The sequence below is a fragment of the Elephantulus edwardii genome, unplaced genomic scaffold (genome assembly GCF_000299155.1).
Source record: "Elephantulus edwardii isolate Elephantulus edwardi_28Jun2011 unplaced genomic scaffold, EleEdw1.0 scaffold00275, whole genome shotgun sequence".
Classification (NCBI taxonomy): domain Eukaryota; kingdom Metazoa; phylum Chordata; class Mammalia; order Macroscelidea; family Macroscelididae; genus Elephantulus; species Elephantulus edwardii.
In genome coordinates this window covers 2,799,709-2,818,191 of record NW_006400025.1, presented here as the reverse complement: position 1 = coordinate 2,818,191, position 18,483 = coordinate 2,799,709, and the positions used below count along the sequence as shown (strand labels likewise).

The 18,483-nt window shown below is 37.2% G+C and overlaps 1 pseudogene; it reads left to right on the top strand.

Moving 5' to 3' along the window:
* Nucleotides 1-3,416: 3,416 nt before the first annotated feature.
* Nucleotides 3,417-18,146, top strand: LOC102843371 (annotated as a pseudogene).
* Nucleotides 18,147-18,483: the final 337 nt, after the last annotated feature.

Sequence of the window (18,483 nt, the reverse complement as noted above, 5' to 3'; positions counted from 1 at the left end):
TTTGCCATTTCTGTTATCTAAATATGTTCTGTTGTACATAGGGTTTTCAGAGGCCTGCTATTTCAGAAGTGGATGGCCAATCCTTCTTCCTAGTCTGTCTCAATGTGAATGTTCAGATTTAGAGAAGTATTAGACAGACCAGCAAAATAGCTGAGTCTATTTCTGGGTTCTCAATTTTGTTCCATTGGTCTGTGTGCTGAGTGAACTCAGTCCCACAAGAACAAATACTGTATAAAACTATTATTGTAGAATGAGCATGAGGATCTAAAGGGGATGAGAAGGGTGGAAGCAGAGGGATGAAGATGAGCTGGGAGGAAGGTGGGATTAATCATGGGGTCAGAGGGATGAGGATGAGCTGGGAGGAAGGTGGGATTAATCATGGGGTCACACACTTTAATGGGTAGAGGGGTTAGGGAAATGGGAAGTAACTGGTGTGAGAAACAATGCATTCAAATTTTGTAAATAAGCTAGTATAATAAAAAAATATTTACAGTGAATATATCATTCATTGGGCAGACTCCAGACTAATTTCTAATACCAAATCCACATTTCCTATTACCAGTCTTTTTCATTGTTTCCAATTTTTGCATTCAGGTCTTCAATTATTATTAATGATTCTCTCTTTTTTTTAAGTTTTTCTTTTTTTTCTCCCTTGTTGTGTACTGTCTAATTGGATCTGACTGGCACAGGAGGAGATTACCCGTCTTTCTCTAGCAGAGCATCTGGTGGATTAAAACTGTGTGCATTCAGGATTGCAGTGCAGTTTTTTGCCTCTAAGACACCAGAACGTCCTTTATTAGTGCTTCTTGATTCCATGTTAAATCTACTTCAGAGAAGAAAACTTGGTTGTTGTTGCAGTGTGTCATCAAGTTTGAACTGATTAATAGCTAACTGTCCAGCACGTTTTCAGAGGTATTAAATCACATGGGAAGAGATTGTCCACTCTTTTCTCATGGAGCACCTGGTTCATTTAAAGCATGTGCCTTTGGGATTTCAGTGCAGCTTCATACCAATATACAACTGGAGATCCTTAAAACATTTTATCAGATGTCTTGAATTTTCTAATTTTAATGATTTATGTTCTAAATTTTAAATGATTATGTTTAATTGGCAGCATCAGGATGGATGACGAAGAGATTGAGATTGTTCACAGCTTCAGTTTGCTCGGCTCCACAGTCAACACTCTTGGCACCAGCAGTCAGGAAATCAAAAAGCGTATCGCGATGGGAAAGTCTGCTGTTAGGGACCTCTCTAAAGTACTCAGGAGCAACAGTGTCTCTCTGGAGATTAAGGTGCGCCTGATACAGGCCATGGTATTTGCAATTGCTTGTTATGCATCAGAGAGTTGGACAATGACTAGGGAGGACAGAAGGAGAGTGGATACTTTTGAGCTGTGGTGCTGGAGAAGGGTACTGAATGTACCCCGGACTGCCAGGAAAACAAACGGATTTGTCTTGGAGAGGATTAAACCAAGCTACTCCTTGGAGGCAAGGATTCTGGGGCTTCGTCTGACATACTTTGGACATGTTGCCAGGATGGACGGGTCCTTGGAGAGGGACATCATGCTTGGGAGGGTTGAGGGACAACGCAGGAGGGGAAGACCCTCTATGAGATGGATTGATTCGGTGACTGGGATAATAGGGATGGGTGTGTCAGAGGCGGTGTGGTTGGCGCAGGATAGAGCAGGGTTTAGGGCTGTTGTGCATAAGGTCGCTATGAGTCGGAAACGACTCGACGTCACATAACAACAACAAAAACAACAACAATGTTTTGATGGTAATGTTCTTAATTTCATTAATTTAATGACTACCAAGCTTTAATGGTTAATGTATATATTTGGATGATAGTTTAAGTGAATGGTGTATAAATTTAAATTATAGTTATATTAACTATTAACATAGTCTTCCTTATTTCCACATACATAGTATCCTATCACTTTTGGCATTCTACTTTAGAATATATCCTAACCATTCTTTTTTTGACTGTGATTGCAATTCTTTCCTCTTTTAATTTTTCATTTCTGGGATAATAGATACTAGAAGAGAATGATTCAAAATAACTAATATATTTCATTTCATCTCACGAATGCCTAGAATGTCAATTTTTATATATTTCGGTTAATTTTTGACAATTGATATTTTTCCTGGATTCATAATTTGTACATTTCATGTTCTAATTGTTCCTGGATTTATGCAGCTGTTTCTACTTATTTTAAAACATCTTATAATCTGACATACTCTACTCCCAGTCTTATATCTAGCAATGTAGTGCTCTAATTCACAGGGTATTCAAGGCCAATTATTTAAAAAGTGGATGGCTAATGCTGCTTCTTAGTCTGTCTTAGTGAGTTCCATTTAAATATGTCCATTATAGTGGACCTTGCTGATATTTTAAATATCAGGATCATAGCTTTGACATCACAGCAACCTGAAAGCTACCTAGAATAGCAAACTGATAGGCAAGTGCTGTACACATAAAAGCAAACTATAAAAAAACAAGAATTACATACATGAACTATGAAATACACAGCAATGGATGCAGGTTTGCTTAGACATTAGGGAGTAGCTAGTATTGGGAGCTACGTTGTTGAGAAGTAGTAGTGACTTGGTGAACCTGATTCTGGTTAGATGGGAACAGCTTCCCTCCAAGCAGGCTTTGAAGGAGATACCAGCATGTGGCTCCGGACATTAACAAGTAGTCAGAATTGAGAGCTGCATTGTTGACAAATTATTGCTTCCCTGGTCCTTTGTCTGTTCAAAAAGCACCCTTAACAACTACTGAGAGTGAGGACTGTACTGTTGAGAGCTTGTCACTTTCTTGAGTCTTTTCCCTGACCCACACATCCCAGGCAGCACTCCTGGGACATTGTTTACTCCCCCTTCCATTAAACTACAGGACAGGACAAAGCTGTACAAGTGAAAGACTCCAGCTCCCTGTCCTTCAAAAGTAAGAAAATGAGAAGCTCATCACAGGAAACAGGGAAAGTATCTCTCCATAAATAAACAGCTGGGAAGACAGATACTAGGAAACTCAATCAGTGACAACACTTTAAATATGCACCTTATCAATAGCATTATATAAACAAGGAACTGACAACAATCTACACAGTTACAATAGAAACAAAGAAGACATTCAAAAAGTAAGTAAATAAAGTTTCATGCAGCTTTGAACATTATGAATAAAATGAATGTAGCCTTCTCATACAAAAGCAGATCAGATTGCAGACACAATACCCTAGAAAGAGGGAGACAGAAGAAATATGTCAATGTGTGATTACATGAAAATCTACTAAAGAAATTAAAAATGATGGGGAAAAGAAATGAAGCCATAATAAATAAAGTGAGCAACATAGAGATAGGGAACTGAAGAAATAAATCAACTTAGAGGAATATGAACTGCTACTGAAAAAATTAAAAATGATGAAAGAAAGAATTGAAAAGGTAAGTAAAGAGGCACAAGAAATAAAAAATTATCACAGGATGGAGAGGGAAAAAAGTAACACAGTATTGAAAACACCAGAACTACATGGAAATGTTATCCAGAATATCAAGACAGACATAATATCAAGACAGAAAGAGTAGATTTTAGCAACATGCTGGAGGGACATAAAAGCTGAACAAAAGACATAGAAGAGAGAGTCAATGAGAGAGAAGAGAAGAAACTCAATGTGAAATTACTAGAAGAAAAACCGAGAGAAAATATGGAAAAAAATGTAGAAAACATTGAAGTTATGTGAGGTAACATGAATGGAATGACATACTCATGATTAGAATTCCAGGAGGAGGGGAGAGAGAGCACTGAAAAAATTGTGGAAAAGGTAGGAGAAGAAAATTTTCCTTATATCATGAAAAATGAGTAAATCTGCATTTAATGGGCTCAGCAAATGCCAACCAGACTAGACTACAAAAAAAAAAAAAAACCACAAAAAAAAAATCCCAGAGAAAACAAGACATTTCATACTCTAATTGCCAAAAGCAGAGGTATGAATAGAATACTGAAAGCATCAAAAGAAAAACAAAAAATCACCTACAAAGGAGAATAAATTATATTAGGTCTTATCTTTATGATTTCTCAGCAAAAATCATTCCAGGAAGAAGATTAATGGTGTGGCATATGCAGACAGATGATTAAAAGAAAAAAAAAATGGCCTGGCGAAGATCCTACACCCAGAAAATCTGTTTGTCAAATATGAAGTAGAAATTATGTCATTTTCAGAAAAGCAGAAACTTAAGGAATTAGTGAAAACAAGACCCACTCTACAAGAAAAACTAAGGGAAGGACTTCATACAGAAATAGCAAAGGAAAGTAGATGGACCACAGTCACTAGGAATCACAGAAGAAACAGAGCAAAATAAAACATGACCAGTTAATAATGCTATTTAATGTGAATGACTTGAATATATTGATTAAAAGAAAAAGAGTAACAGAATGGGGGAGGGAGAAAATCAACAAAAACAAAACAAAAACCCAAAACCCTTCCAATACAATTATCATCAATGTGTTGCCTACAAGACACATATCTATACATATGCAAAAAAAGAGAGACCAAAATTGAAAGGCTGTAAAATGATATATCAAAAAATGATATACCACAAAAAAGCAGAAATGACAATATTCATTTCTGATAAAATGGATTAGAAGATGAAAACACCGTAAAAGATAAGGAAGGGTACAATATATTGATTAAAGGCATCATAGAATATGAGTACACAACCTTGGATAGTATCTGCATATCAAATGATATACCTGTAAAATACATAAAACTATGGTTAAAAGAGTTGAAGAAACAAAATAGCACAATTGTAGTAAGAGTAGACTTTAGCATACCACTCTCAACAAAGGACAGGTCAACTTGAAAAATACTCAATAAAAGTGCACAAGAACTATCCAATTACCCCATCATTACATAGACATATTCAGTTTTCATCCAAGTAAAATTAATTTCACTTTCTTCTCAAGTGCATATGGTACATTCTCCTGAATTGATCACATATTAGGGTAAAAAGTAAGCCTCAAATTAAAAACATCATCTAAATAATACAAAGTATTTTTTTCAGACCATAATGACACATCACTTGATATTAACAGCAAGGGGATCAAGAATAGTCACCCACCTGGAAGCCAAAAACACCCTAATTGAGCACTACTGTAAAATAAAGAAAAAGTATAATAAAATTTTTCAAAACAAATGAAAATATAACATATCCAAGCCTCTGGTATACAGCTAAGGCATTCTTCAGGTGGGCAGTTCATAGCAACACTCAGACATTAACAAAAAGAAAAAAAGATTAGTTTATAGTATAGATTGTTGTTATGCGACTCATAACTATCCTATGTACAGCAGCTCTGAACCCTGTCCTGTCCTAAGGCATCTTACTGATTCTGGCACACCTACTCCCATTGCCTCAATTACTGTATAAGTCCATCTGATCCAGGTTCTTCCCTTCCTTCACTGTTCCTCCACCATTTCAAGTACGATATCCTCCAAGAACTGGTCCCTTCTGGCCACATGCCCAAAGTTTATGAGATGGAGCTTCAAAATCCTGACCACCAAGGAGAAACTTATTTCCACCCTCTCCAAGACAGACTTATTTGTTTTCTTAGTGGTCTATGATATGTTCAGGACTCTTCTTCAGCACCACAAGTTGAAGGCTTTGCTTCTTCTGTCACACTTAATCATAGTCCAGCTCTCTGATGCATAGTAAGGAATTCCAAAGACCACGTCCTGGATCAAGCACATCTTAGTCTGTAGACTAATATTGTTGCTTCTCAGGATTCTGGAGAAGTCTAGATTTTCCCAATGCAATTAATCTTTTGATTTCCTGACTGCTGGTGCCAAGGGTGTGTTGACTGTGGAGCTAAGCAAGCTGCAATTGTAAAAATATCCAGAAAAGCATAGACAGGAGAGGATAGAATTGATGAATGGGACCTTCTGACGATTAAGCCCTTTAAGTATAAAAACCTTTTCCCAATAGTGTGGAAAGAAAAACCACTTACCAGAAAAAAAGTCATTTGGGAATGCCATCTAAAACAAAGGTCTCAAAAAGAAAGCTTACATAATATTACTAGGCCCCAATAAGAAAAAGACTGACACTCCAATTACAAAATGGGAAGAAGTTTCACAGAGGAAGACATTTAAATGGTCAACAGACATATGAAGAAATGCTCAAAATCACTGATAATCAGAGAAATGAAAATCAAAGCCACAGTGTGATACCATCTCATCTCAGTAGCACTAGCAACATTTAACAAGACTGTAAACAATAAATGCTAGAGAGAATGTGGAGAGATTAGAAGGCAGTTAGGCATTTCTTTAAAAAAGCTGAACATAGAAATTCTATATGACCCAGATACTACATGGCTGCAAATACACGTCAGTGAAAAATAGAACTGAGATACAAAACCTTACCCATCAATATTAATAGCAGCATTATTCACAATCAAAAGAACATGGAAACTACCCAAATGTCCAACAAAAAATAAATGGTTTGAGAAGTTATGGTGCTTTACACAATGGACTGCTATGTAGTACTTAGGAGCAACGGCTGTGAAAAAGACTACTAAAATGGGAGACACAGGAGAAAATTATGATGAGTGAACTAACTCAGCCTCATAAAGACTAATACTTCATTAAGACCATTATTGTGAAAATAGAAGGATAACTAGTAAAAAGTATACAAAGGTCTAAGGGGAGAAGGTGAAGAAGCCAATTGAATGTGGATGGGCAAGAGAGAAATCCTTGGCTTGCAGAAATTTATGGGCAGAACGAGGATGTGAAGGAATTATGAATGATCCAGTGAGCCTTGAAAAGATGGAACAATGTTGAGCATAGATCTAGGGTGATTAATTTTAGAAAACATAATGTATGAGACTGATAGTATGAATCATGATCTGAATGAAGGATTTTATGAAACAAAATGTACATGAATTGATGAATTGTATATGACAAAGGGCTGAAATTATGGAATAGAAAACAGAAAAACAATGAAAACCTTCAAAAAGATCAAGACCCAATGATATAGACAAATCGTTGCCAAATTTAAAATAAGAACATGAAGAAAAGACCTAATACATTCACATAACAAATGAAAGCAGTCACATCAAACAGAAACAGCTGACATTAAATAAATAACAGAATATTGTTGTTGTTGTTAAGTATCATTGAGTCGCATAGTGACCCTACAAAGGAGAGTCCTCAACACGTGTGTCTCTCATCCTTTCTCCAGATTCATAGGGTTTCTGGAGGCAAGCTATTACGGAAGTGGATGCCGCTCCTGCTTCCAAGCTTGTTTTAATCGAGGAGTTTCACCCAACACTGTCTGCCATAGGTAACCAACCATTAACGCATTTGACACATCACCATCAGTGTTCAGCCTCACAGCAACCACAAGTTACCACTGTACGACAAGTGGACACACCAGGGCTATACAACCTAGAAGAATGTTTGGACAAAAATAGTGAAAGACAGGCCCTAGGGCCGCGTATTAAAAGTCACCCACCTTTGGCTTGGTTGCATCACTTTCAGTCCCCTGGGCAAGCTGATCAAACAGGAACAGCTGACATTAAATAAATAACAGAATATTAGGAAAAGTAATATTCCATGCAGTCCAAAACCCAGAGGAAATGGACAAATTTCTAGAAACTTAACATCTTTCCTAGGTTAACATGGATATATGTAGAACAATTGAACATACTGATCACAGAAAAAGAAATTGGGCTGCCATAAAGTTTCCTTCTAAAAAATAGTCATAGCCTAGATGCCTTCATGAGTCAATTTTACCCAACATTCAGATATTCACTCTACTTAATTTTTTAAAGAAAAACTAGAAAAAGAAGAAATATTCACAGACATATTTTATGAAGCTAGCATAATCCTAAGACAAAAACCAAGAGAAAACCTAATTAAAAAGAAAACTATAGACTGATATCTCTAAAGAACTTAGATGCAAATATCCTTAATAAAATTCTGGCTAATAGAATCCAACAGAATATAAAAAAATAATTCATCATAACCAAGTGGATTTATACAGGTAGGATAATTCATCATAAGAAAAACAAACAACATAATTAATCATATTGTTGTTGTTGTTAAGTACTGTCTAGTTGTAGATGACTTACAGCAACCCTATGAGCGAACGACCAGAACACTTGCATAACTTTGGTCATTTCTCCATGTTCATAGAGTTTCCAGAGACAAGTCATTTCGGAAGTGGATGCCACTCCTGCTTCCAATTAACAAAGCAAATAACAAGAACCTTTTCTGCATCATCTGAAAGATCTCTGAAAAATTCAACTCCCTTTTCTGATAAAAATCTCAATAAAATAGTGGTAGAAAGGAATTTCTTCAACATAGTGAAAAGTATATAAACAAAGCCAATAGCCAAAATCATTCTGAAGGGAAAGTCTCTCCTGCTGTCCCTTGCTAACAAGGACAAAACAAGGATGCCCATTATCACCACTCCTATTCGTAATGGTATTGGAAGTACATGATAGGTCAGTAAGACAAAAGAGGATATAAGAGACCTCCAAAAGCTTAAAGAGATGATAACATTGATGCTCTATGTAGAGGATATGATGGTGTACACAGTGTACCTCAAAGACACAGCACAAAATCCTGTTAGAACTAATAGACCAATTTAGTATAGTGGCGGGATAAAAGATCAATAAAAAAAAAAAAAAACAACAAAAAAAACCAAACCACAACAAAAAAAACCCCAACCAACTTGTGGGACTTTTCTACATTAAGAAAGAGAATATGGTAAATAAACTAAGAAAACATTTACAATAGCCAACTACAAAATGAAGCACTTGAGACTAAAACTAACTAGAGACACAAGAGATTTTTAATGAAAGCTATAAACAATAAAGAACCTAACTGAATGGAAGCATGTTACCATTAGGAAGGCTAACATAATGAAAATGACAATCCTGCCAAGAGCAATCTGTATGTTCAGTGCAATCCTAATACAGAAACCAAACTAATTTTCCCAAAGAGATAGAAAAAGAGAATTGGCAAGTATATTTGGAAAGAGAACAGACCTCAAATAAGCAAAGTTCTTCTATAAATAAAAAATGAAGTGGGAAGCATAGCAATCCCTTATGTTAAAACCCACTACAGAGCTGTAGTCACCCAAACATCATGGCACTAGTACAATGACAGGCACATAGACAAATGACACTGAATTGAGAACACCCAAAATAACAAATACACCTACTTTCAGTTGGTGTTTGAGATGAATCAAACCTATCAAATAGTGAAATGACAACCTCTTCAACAAATGGTGCTGGGAAAACTGGACATCAACCCGAAGAAAATTAAAAACTTAACTCAAGATGGATCAGAAACATAGGGGTAAATCCACAAACCATAAAAATAATAAGACCCAAAAGGGGACCTAATTCCGAATTCTTAATATATTGCATAAATAAATTTGTAAGTACAGTCAGAAATTTACAACCAGAGAGGATAAATTTGATGAATGGGACCTTCTAAAATTATGTGCTTGTGTGAATAAAAATATTTTTCTAGTGGGGTAAAAAAAAGACCTACAGACTGGGAAAACTATTTGGCAATGGCATTTCAGACAAGAATCTCATAACAAAAATTTACTTAATACTACAGGGCGATATTTGCTAGGCATGTTGCTAGGAGAGATCAGTCCTTGGAGAGGGATGTCATGCTTGGAAGGGTGGAAGGACACTGTCTCACTAGCTCTGACACTTTGCTCTCATTACTCCAGTTACTATGTTAATCCATCTCATCCAAGATCTTCCTCTCCTGCACTGTCTCTTCACCATTTCAAACATGATATCCTTTTCCAAGGACTGGTTCTTTCTGTCCACATGCCCAAAGTATGTGAAATAGAACTTGAAAATCTTTGTTTCCAAGAAGAAACTTAGAAGAAACCCTCTCCAGTACATATATATTTGTTCTCTGGGCAGTCCATGTTCAATACTTTTCTCCAGTACCACCACTCTAAGACACTAATTCTTCTGTCATCCTTTAACATATCAAGCAATAAATATTGAAAAGGATGTGGAGAGATTAGAATTTTCATACACTGGTGGTGAGATTGCAAAATGATTAAACCATATTGGACTGGCATTTCCTTACAAAACTGAACTTAGAAATCCCATGTGATTCAGTTATCAGAGAGGAATATACTCTAAGGAAATAAAAACGGAAAGAAAAATGGAGATATGTATATTATGTTTATAGCCGCAATATTCACAATAGCAATAAAATGCAAACAGTTCAAATAACCATCAAAACACTGAAGGATTGAGAAATTGTTATATATTCACACAATGGAATGCTTTGCAATAATAAGAAACAATGATTTCATAAAATTCTATATAAAATGAGAAAGTCTAGAGAGCATTATATGTGAAATACCTCAGTCTCATAAGGACAACTATTACATAAGGCAATAGTAAAAATAGGTAATTGTAAAGGTAATTATAAAAATAGAAGGATAACTCCTAAGATGTGTATAAATGTCCAGAAAGAGAAGAGGAAAGGGGTAATGGTGGAAATCATTAGAATAGCAGGTATTAGTGGGTGAATAGATGATTAAAGAATAGGAAAGATTTACTGGGAATACAAAAAGACAGGGCAACAATAGGGATAGATCAATAGTAATTTATCCTATAAAATACAATATATATGAATGAATAAATAAAATACAATGTAAATGAAAAAATGTATAAAACACAAGATTCATTAATGGACCATAATATATAGGAATTATTATATGTAAACCAGTAAAAAATACAAAACAATGTGAAAATTAAAAAGTACAAGGTCATTTTATAAAGAGAAAGACATTCAATGAGAATGTAACAAGAATAGCAATGAGATTAGCAACAATAGCTATTGTGAGAGTGGTTAAGGACAGAGCAGTGTCTTGTCTTGTTGCTTCTTGTTGTCATGTACCTTGAAATTGCCTCTGATTCATAGCGACCCTATGTACAGCAACTCTGAATCCTGCCCCAGGATTCTGAGCCAGTCTAAGTACAACACACCAACCCCTATTGCCCCAATTACTTTATCAATCCATTTCATTTGGGGTCTTCTCCTATGCCATCCCTCCACCCTGCCAAGCATGGTGACCTTTTCCAAGGACCAATGTCTTCTGGCCATGATCCCAAAGTATGTGAGACGGAGCCTCAAAATCCTAGCCTCCAAGAGAAACATGATTTCACCCTCTCCAAGACATTCCTATTTGTGCAAGACTCCTCTCTGATCCCACAATGCAAAGGCATCTTTTCTTCTTCTGTCGTCCTTAGTTATTGTTCAGCTCTCTGATGCATAGCAAGTAGTTGTGAAGACCATGACCTGGATTAGGTACACTTTAGACTGATATCATTTCTTTTCAGCACTCTGGAGAGGTCCCTGAAAGCAGATTTTCCTAATGCAATTCTTTTGATTTCATGACTGCTGGTGTTAAGAGTGTTGATTGTGGAGCTGAGCAAACTGTAATTGTTAACAACCTCAATCTCTTCTCCATATGCCAGGGAGATCCCAATTGGTCAAGGATTGAGAATCTTTGTCTTCTAGATATTAAGCTTCAGTCCATATTGAAGACTACAGTCCTTGACCTTCTGCAGCAAGCATTTTAGGTCTTTTTCAGTTTCAGTAAGCAATGTTTTATCATCAGCATTACAAAGGTTGCTGATGAGTCTTCCTCCAACTTTGAAGCCACATTCCTCTGCCTAACGCCCTGCTTCCCAAATGATCTGTTCTGTATACAGATTGAAAAGGTATGGAGACAGGACCCTAACACATCCTCTACCTGATTTTGAACCATGCAGTGTTTCCCTGTTCAGTTCTGAGGACTGCTGTCTGGTCCAAGTATAGGTTTCACATAAGCACAAGGAAGTGTTTTGGGATTCACATTTTCGCAAGGTTAGCCACAATTTGTTATGATCCATACAGTCAATTGCCTTTGCAGAGTGAATGAAACACAGATAGACATTCCTCTGGTACTCTGTTTTCTGCCAACATCCATCTGATATTGGTAATAACGTCTCTGTTGTAACGATCTCTTCTAAATCCTAAGCTTGTATTTCTAGTAGTTCTCTGTCAATGTACTGTTTCAGTTGTTTCTCAATAATCTTCAGCAGGACTTTTGTTACTGGGTGATATTAGTGATATTGTTTGATTCTGTCAGATCACCTTTTATTCGGGATGGGAATAAATATGGATCTCTTCCAGTCAGTTGGCCAGGTAGTTGTCCTCCAGATTTCTTGGCCCAACGTAGTGAATGCATTAAGGACAGCATCTGTTTGCTGCAATACATCAGTTGGTAGTCCATCAATTCCTGGGAGTTTATTTTTGCCAAGTCCTTCAGAGCAGCCAGAACTTCCTCCTTCATCACCGTTGTCTCTTGATCATATGTTGTTTCTTGAAATTCTTCTGTGTCAGCTGATTCTTTTAGGTGCAATGACTCTGTACTTCCATCTTCTTTTAATGCTTCCTGAATCATTCAGTATTCTGTCCATAGCATCCTTAAGTATTGTAATTTTCAGCTTGAATTTATTTTTTAGTTCCTGAATCAGCTTAAGAAATGTTGGGCAAGTTCAGCTTATAGGGTTAATAACAGACATTACTTAACTGATAGCTTATTAGCACGGGCAATTGCTAAATTTAAATATTCACTACTTATCATAAATTTTACAGAAAATTTTCCTTTTCCTGCAAATATATTGTAAATAAAATCAGGGATGATGTCACTAGAGTTAATTATAAAACTTTGGTTTTACTTATCATTGCTTCTATCCTCATCCTTCACTGTGCAGAGGGCCATATCTTCCAAACTGAAGAAACTGGGATGACTTGTAATCTTAGCTGATGGTAGATTTTCAGTGAAACTATGTGACACATGGAACAATGCAATGAAGAATATTTTCTCTATGCTATATAGGTTTTCAACTACCTTCTTCCACCATTGTATAGGTCTCTTTTTGAGGCAGTAACCAACCACTCTTTCTCATCTTTGCATAGTTTATTTTGTTCTTATTAATTTTTTTGTCATCCTTTCTCCTTAGCTGTAAGTATCAGTGTAACTCTAGCTCCTAGATAACTGAGAGCCAATTCTTTTTATTTGCTGTTCTGTATCATCTTGTTTTATACCATGGACTGCCAAGAGAAAAAAAATTGATCTATCTTGGAGAGGGTGAAACCAAGTCTCTTATTGAAGGCTAGGATTTTGAAGCTCCATCTCACATACTTGGGGAACATGGCCATTAGAGAATGGCCTTTGGAGACTGGCTTAGGACAGGGACGGGTTCAGAGCTGCTGTACATAGGGCTGCTGTATGTTGCAGATGACTCAACCCCACATAACTACAAAAACAAACTATATTGGTTTAATTTAAGCCTCATGTTTAGAATCAACACCTTAGGGAGGGTGTTTGTATTTAAAAGCAGTTGTTATTATACTTTGAAGGAATTTTCTTCTAAGTGGTTCAGCACTCTTCTGTCAATGTGCTGTATTGGGATAACCTGGGCTTCCTGTGATGCTGAAACTTGTGCCATTGGGGTGTCAAAAGCCCTAACAGTTACCCATGCTGGACAGTGTTTGGTGGAGCACCCAGTTTAAGACAGGTTTAGATGCAAGAGTTGCATTTACTTCCTAAATAGCATGCCTCTGGAAAATCTGTGAACTTGGTAAATGGTGATGGTTGTAGAAGGTTTCAGGCCTTTTGTTCATGAGATATAAGTCCTACTTGACTCAATGGCAATCAACAACAATAACAATCGTTTCACCTGTTAGCTTAAGGATTTCCTTCTTGCTTCTTTCACTCCTTGTTACATTAAATAGCAACTGTGGCCTTGGTCTACTCCTGTGTTCAGTTCTATATTTCCACTTAAGTAATGTACTCCTATAATCAACACTTCAATTTCTGTACCATTCCTTCTCTTTTTTTATTCTTTTGTATGTTGTTGTTGTTGTTATGTGCTGTCGAGTTGCGTGCAACTCATAGTGACCCTGTGTACTCTAACCCTGCTTTATCCTCTGCCAACCTCATGGTCTCTGACGCATTCACCACAACTACCCTACTCACTGAGTCAACCCACCTCCTGCACTGTCCCTCCTAAGCATGACGTCTTTCTTCAAGGACTGGTCCCTCCTTGCAATATGTCCAAAGTATGTCAGCCAAAGCCTCAGAATCTTTGTTTCCAAGAAACAGCCTGGTTTAACCCTCTCTAGGATGAACCTGTTAGTTTTCTTAAAGGTCGAATGGTATATTCAACACTCTTCTCCAACACCACAGCTCAAAGGCATTAAATTTCCTTCTATCTTCCATAGTCATTGTGCAGCTCTCTGATGCATAGCAAGTGGTTGTAAAGACCATGGCTTGTATCAGGCACATCTTAGTCTCCAGAGTAACACCGTTGCTCTTCAGTTCTTTGGAGAGGTCCCTAACAGCATACTTTTCCATTGCAATACGTCTTTTCAATTCCCAGATGCTGGTGCCAAGAGTGTTGATTGTGGAGCCAAGCAAACTAAAGTTGTCAACAAACTCAATCTCTTCACCATCCATCCTGATGTTGCCAATTGTCCCAGTGGTGAGAATCTTTGCCTTCTTGATATTGAGCCTCAATCCATATTGAAGGCTGCAGTCCTTGACCCCCTGCAGCAAGTGCTTCAGGTCCTCCTCAGTTTCAGCAAGCAGGGCTGTGTCATGTGCAAAACAGAGATTGTTGATGAATCATCCTCCAATCATGATGCCACACTTCTCCTGATACACCCTTGTCTCCTGAATAATCTGTTCTGCATATAGGTTGAAAAGGTATGGGTATAGGACACAATCCTAGCATACACTCGTCCCAATTTTGAACCATGCAGTGTTTCCTTGCTTTATTCTGACGACTGCCTCTTTGTCCAAGTTTTGCATTAGCACAATCAAGTGTTTGCGATTTCTGTTCTTATCAGAGTAAGCCACAGTTTGTTGCAATCCACATGGTCAAATGCCTTTGTATAATCAATGAAACACAGACATTCATCTGGTACCCCTTGCTTTCAGCCAAGATACATCTAACATTAGCTACAGTGTCCCTAGTACCACGACCCCTTCTAAACTCAGCCTGCACTTCTGGCAATTCTTTGTTGATGTGCTGTTCCAGTTGTGTTTGGGCAATCTTCTGCAGATTCTTGTTTGCATGTGGTTATTAATGATTTTGTTCTATAATTTTCACACTCTGTTGGGTCTTCTTTCTTTGAAAAATTCTTTTGTATATGTTTAACTTAAAGGAAAAGTTTGAATGAAATGAATATGTATTCTATCAGGACTACTAGTCTGAAAGATTTTATTGTTTTTAAACTATTCATGGTAAGATTTTCCTCTTAAATATCAACAGACTAGAATTTGTATCATAAGTCAGTTATAATTCTTTTCATTAATGTCTCAAAGTAGAGAATCTGTGAGAGGTTGGGCAAAGGGCAAGTTTCACCTGTTCTTGGCAAAAGGGTTGGTATATTCCTGGGAACTAGGAAATGCCTGTGCAATTCTCAGCTTCTGCTGGGAAAAATCTCCTAATGGCAGGAAGTTCCTTGACTTAATTAAATTTCTTCACCATGACCCATCTTTCACCTATACGTTCCTGGTATTGTTACTACTGCCCCACCCTCAAGATACTGTATAAAATCCCAGGATTTCTTACCCTAACAAACTATTCCAGAGCCCTGCAGGTTTGGTAAGTGGGATCTACTGGGAGATGAGACCTAGGTCAGGATGAATTTTCCTTTACACATTACAGTGGAAGGAAAAGGGAAGCCATGGTCCTTATAGACTATAGCAGTTCAGACTCAATAAAGGGAAATATTAAAGGTATTAGAAATACAGTTTCCCCAACTATTTAAAGAGTTGTAGAAAGGGTTAGATGTAACCAAAGTAAATTTTTACACAAATTTTCAGAGGAAAAGATAAGAGACTGGTAAGAGATGGGTATCTTTGCAAAAACCTTCTCTGATTAAACTTCCTTTGATGATCTTTGGTTGTGTTATGTACAGATAACAGGATGCTGCCCCCCCATGGCCTTCCCCAGCATGTCTTGGATGTTGATTTCCTGCTTAATGCTTCTGTACTAAGTCCAAGGTAAGATATTCCTGCTTCCAGCACTCGATTCTGTGTGAATGTGAAAGACCAAGGATAGGCAAAACATGTAGTATATGTTACACATTTGTCAATGGTGATATGTACTTTCATATAATCACATTTTCTTCAATTCCTTCTGTAGTACCACTTCCTCCAGGTTAGCTAGTTGTAAGAGGAGTCAGACACATTGGTTAACATTGACTTTTCCTTTTGTCCAAGAATTCCAATTTTTGTTAGGAAGCTGAAGAGAGAGTTAATACTGAGTTCGAGAGATGGTCCAATGGGGGACAGTTGTCAAGAAAGAGTTGTACATTCAAAAATAAAGGAGAGCAAAAAGAACATTAATAGTTAGCCACTTTGAAAGGTATCTTCAAGATTAAAGAATTTTGAAAGAATTGGCAAAGATGAAAAGTGCTTTATTCTAATAGTCTAATCTCATGAGTGTTCTTTTAGTGTTTGTTCTATAATTTCCCCTCCTCAATCATCATACTTTATTTCATCATGTTCTTCTGTGATTGTTTTCACCTTCCTTTTTCTTTTCTTTCCACTCCAGGTGAAGACCCTCAGATGGAAGACCTCTCTTCAAGGATCAGTTGTCCTGGAGGCTCAAAAGCCTATGGTTTCCACTGCTATGCCTTATATCTAACACCGAAAACCTGGATGGAAGCAGATGTACGTACTGTGATAGGTGAATGGGGTCACAGTAGAATGCACACAGGAAGAAGGAGAGGCCTCCATTCTCCAGAGTAGAATGTTAACAGGAACATTCAGCTACATATCCCATTTAATCTACACTCCCCTTCTCGTTTACCTCCTTCTGTGCCTCTCCCAAAGAATACTCAATTCTCCCTCTGTCTCTTCATTTTACACACAGATGGCCTGCCAGAAGAGGTCTTCAGGACACCTCGTGTCTTTAGCCAATGCAGCCGAAGGGTCTTTTGTGGGCTCCCTGGTGAAGAGCATTTCAAACCCTTATACAAATGTCTGGATTGGACTCCATCATCCCACATTGTTATGAATGTATTATGTCTTTTCACTTAAGTAGCTGGTGAAATATAGCTTCAAATTCTCCTCCTTGTTATTGCCTAAACAGTTCTCAATAAGGGTCAGAGATCCTGAGAAATATTTAGTGAAGAAGGAGTGCATTGAGATTAGCTGAAGTGTTGGGATCTGTGGTTTATAGCTAAAGGTAATATGCCTCTTGCCAAGCATTTTACATAATTCAAGAGGCCTTGTAATTCACTTCTTTGAGTTTCATAAATATGTGTTAACTGTTTTCAGAGATCCTAAGTTAAGAAGAATTTTTCTCGCTGTTGCAAGTTTAGGGATCATAAGATAATCATCAATAACAAAAAATCAGTTGTTAACCAGTGATATGATACTTTGGGTATCATATCACATCTACTGGTTGTAGCATTAATATTTTAAAGCAATCACACTAATTAATAGTGTTTCATGAAAGAGATGAATTTGATAAGGCTTATGGAACTATGTAAAAGTCTGTTGTTAGAATGGAGAGCATGTAATCTTGGAAAGGATATCCTTCAAAGACAGTGATAGCCAGGCATTGTGTCACCTGACTCCATCCTCTACTCTATAGGGGTTGGAACCCAATGGAGGTGGATGGGAATGGAATAACACGGATGTGCTAAATTATTTTGCCTGGGAAAGAGATCCCTCCACCATCACAAACCATGGCCACTGTGGGAGCCTGTCATGGACCACAGGTGATAAACTTTGTCTCTCTGCCTGGTCACTTCCCTGGGCTTAGCCATATGAATGGTTTTGGAAGCTGATACATTAACTTCTCTTTTTCCTTTTCCCGTCTCCTCTTTTGCTCTCTTCTTTGTGTCTGATTTATTTACACTGGTGTTGAGGCGAGATGTGGCTTTGTATCTTGTGATGGAATGTGGGATTCTCCTCTTTAAAATCAAAGTCTCCACCAGCTTCCTTCATCTTATTGTTCTGTTTCTCTAGGATTCCTGAAATGGAAAGATTATAACTGAACAGAGGTTACCCTATGTTTGCAAGTTTAAGAACTAGGAAAAGTAGAAATTTAGCAAAGAAGACTGATACAATCATCTTGAAGGTGTGAATTACTGTGAAGACATTATCAAGAAGCAGTTATTCTCCACATCAGCAACTTGATCTCTTCATTCTGACCCTCTCTTTTCATCCCTTTCATTTTTGGGTTTTCTTTGTATTGTATATAGCAATGATTCAGAGGACAATAATAAAAATGTCATTAATTGTTTTCCTTGTGCATTTCATTTTCTTAGCAGTCTAAGCCTGCCAATAAAAGTCTCTCAAAACAAAATATAAGATTGTTGTTGTTGTTGTTGTTATGTGCCATCGAGTCGCTTGCAATCCATAGCGACTC